Consider the following 3578-nt stretch of genomic DNA (forward strand, 5'->3'; position numbering starts at 1 on the left):
GGGAGCTCCACACTCGGCCACAGCATGGATAACATTGATCTAGCCTGAAGAAAACTGTGAAAGGATAAGTGTGTTTTTATATGGCGCCACTGAAGCCTTAACTATCAAGGATGCACTCACCTTAAGAGCAGTTTGGGTAATTACTTTCAACGGAGAGTGCCTAAAATGCATTTATGTTATGAGCCATTTGTGCAACAACCGAAAATAAAATAAAAACCTCTGGCAAGTTGGTTTCAATAGAATGTGACATCTGCAGCAATGTCCCAATATATTTATCATGCTAGTCTTCCAAAAATTAAACCACCTATCTGCATAAGTGGGAGAAGTTCTCTGATCTAGTACCAAGGTGTAGGAATACTCTGTCACAAGTAAAAGTCCTGCAATGCATATGTTACTCAAGTAAAAGTATTGGCATTTCAATAAACTTAAAGTACCAAAAGTAATAGTACGCATTATGCAAATAGAACATTTCAGAATAATATATATATATATATGTCTTGATTATAATGATGGATGTGTTTATCACAGCTGGTAAAGGTGCAGCTAGTTGTAATTACTTTGTATGCTGCAGGGTAGCTTGTGAATTGTACTCCAGGTGTAACTAAAGTCTTATTTAATTGTTGTTTATATTTCACATTATTATTCCAATTGTGCCAAAAGAACTAAAAGGTAATAAATAATTGTTTTTGCTAAAAGTACGATGTAGCAAAAACAATAATACTCAAGTACAGTACAAGTCCCTCAAAATTGCACTTAAGTACAATACTTGATTAAATGTACTTGGGTACTTTACACCACTGGTAATTACTTTAAATGGAGAGTGCCTCAAATGTATCAATTTTAAGAGCCATTAGTGCAACAAAAGACAAACCTCTGGTTAGTTGGTTGCAATGGGATGTGACAGGTAGAAATCTGCAGCAATGTCCCCATATATATTTATCATGGTATAGTCTTCAAAAAATATAACCACTATGTGCCCTCCCTGCGGTGGACTGACTGTTGCATAGCGAGTTGGTTGCCACAGCAGATTTACTCAGGCGCGTCCACGCACATTGGCCGCCACACGCACCCTCATCCCGCCTGGCTGTGTAGGAGGAGGTTATATTATATACTGTGAGCTGCTGACAACATGCAGGATAACAAACATGCCGTTGCACGCGACAATGAATTGAGGTGTTTAGGACAATGGGGCGAAAGCGAGAAAGGGCCAGAGCATATATACAAGCACGGCCTCCTGATTTCTGAATCCTTACCTCGGGTCTTTGCTGCCAATCCTTGATCCAATCCAGCCGGGTGTGGTTACAACAAATCCTCTGCTTTTGGAGGAGGAGGGGACGACATTGAACGGAATCCCATCGCGAGGGAGCCGTCCATGAAGAAGAGATGGCGGCGGTGGTCGCGTTTGTAGAAAATGTTAGAGAACAATAAGCAGGTTTAAAGGGTGGAATATGTCGGAGTGTTGGTCGTCCCTGTTCTCCTTCTGCCTGCTGTCACCTCAGCATCTCTATCGGTCGCTGCGGATCCGTGACGTGACGAGAGTGTGATGGTCATCAGCCTTCCTGCGTGCGCGGCCCCGATTCCATTGCCCCTCGCAACAAGATCGAGCGCGCGACACGGGGTCTTTAAAAGCGCGCTCGCTGTGTCTTGGGAGCGCGCTTTACAAAATCACAGATGTTTATTCTTTTTTTTTAGTCCAGTATTATTTAATATACATCTATAACTAACATTTTCGATTGCTATAGTTTATTTAAAGGTCTAATTTTTGATAAAAAATGAACTTAATCAAATAAATAATCCTAAAATGTCCACCTCAATAAAGAAGATGACTAGCCTACATTTAACATTTATGATTGGATAATCTTTTTTTTTTGCTTTCATAATTGGAAAATGTGAATCTGTCTGTACTTTTGGACATTTTTGTATATATATATTTCTAAATATCTTGTCCGTCTCATAAGAGAGACCTTATAATACTTTTTGGAGCTATTCAGTAATTGACATAAAATTAAAACAGACAAATAAATCCGTGTTTTAATAAAAAATGTCTTAATTATCTTAATTTATGAAGGTTAAGAAAAAACGAAAAACCACCACTAGAAGGCGACATTAACTCATATGTATCTGACAAAGCTCTGACAACCTTTCATCCAGTTTATTTTATTTTACAATACAATTAAAAAAAATCCTTACCTTATTGATGTTTTTGCACTTGCAGCAGAAGTCATTTAACACAGCTGTTTTAATAGATACAACTATTTAACTATTTTTATATAGGTTGTCAAACCTGGTTAAGCTTTGTTTTTGCAAAGTTTACAAACTAGTAACATGTAACCAATCTCACCACTTTCCCATTAGCATCAATATATTGACATGACAGGAAATTGATTTGAACCCCTCCCAAAGGTTGGATTATATTATCATTCCCATAACTCCTCGACATTGCAATTGCAGGAAGGAACAAGGGGGAGGAAAACATTATTACTCACATGAGAGTACGTCATACAGATCTCAAGCACTCATTATAGGAAATTATACTGGGAAATGCTCCCACTGTAGAAAAACACAGGCCGCAAATATTGTGACATTATTTCGTTTTTAAAATAAACACATTGAGTTGTTATTGACCTTCAACTAAGTACATATACTGTACTGTACTTATGTAGTATTTTGAGGTACTTTACTTGAATATTTCCATGTTATGTTACTTACTGTATACTCTTCTACTCCACCACTACACTGCATAATAAGTACTTTTACTTTTGTTACTTTAAGTATACTTAGATGCCAATACTTTTGAACTTTTACTTGAGTAACATTTGCAATGCAGGACTTTTGTATCAGAGTATTCCTACACTTTGGTATTTCTACTTTTACTTAAGTGCAAGACCTGAAAACTTCTCCCACCACTACTCCTGGGGAAACAAAGGGAGCAAATATTAGGACATTATTCAGTTTTTAAAAGTATGTATAGTTGATGAAATTTAGAGTTTGTATTCCTGCATAGTGTTTTGTTGTATTTATAGCAGGGGTGTCCAAACTGGCCCGGGGGCCAAATGCGGCCCGCGGACCATTTTGAATCGGCTCTCAGCGAATTCAAAAAGTAGGCCAACAATGGAATATGGCCCACAAATGAAACTTGTGATTGTCTTATATTGTACTTCTTAACTATAAATGTAAATATATATTACCCAGTAGTATCCATGTGTTAATAAGACCACTTTTCAAATAAATTCAGTCAATTAAAGTTGGAAACATTTTCTAACAAATCTTAGTTGATAAGAAAAAAAGCCCAATGACTTATTTACAAGCTTGAAATATACCCTTCCTATTTCTCCTTATTATAATCAATCTGAGGCTTCTGTTTTAATGGACGAGCTGTCAACACTCACATGCATAATTTACCTACATTTGATTGATTTTGCTCATTTATAACAGAACTTATGAGAGGCCCAGCCCTTCGTATATTTTTCTGTATGTGGCCCTCGGTGAAAAAAGTTTGGACACACAAATTGTCAACCGTTAATCAGATTTTCTCGATATTGCGTGGTGACCACAACTCGATGTTTTTGGTATACTGT

The 3578-nt window shown here is 37.1% G+C and overlaps 1 protein-coding gene across 1 annotated transcript in view; it reads right to left on the reverse strand.

The window, feature by feature from the left end:
• The window catches only part of LOC104952158 (tau-tubulin kinase 2-like), an 8613-nt gene extending 7108 nt beyond the window's left edge, over positions 1-1505 (reverse strand). Inside the window, exon 1 of the mRNA XM_010778922.1 lies at positions 1254-1505. The gene's annotated coding sequence lies outside the window, so the exon portion shown is untranslated. The remainder of the gene's footprint in view (positions 1-1253) is intronic.
• Positions 1506-3578: the final 2073 nt, after the last annotated feature.

Source organism: Notothenia coriiceps, unplaced genomic scaffold (genome assembly GCF_000735185.1).
Source record: "Notothenia coriiceps isolate Sejong01 unplaced genomic scaffold, NC01 NC01_scaffold00000339, whole genome shotgun sequence".
Lineage (NCBI taxonomy): Eukaryota > Metazoa > Chordata > Actinopteri > Perciformes > Nototheniidae > Notothenia > Notothenia coriiceps.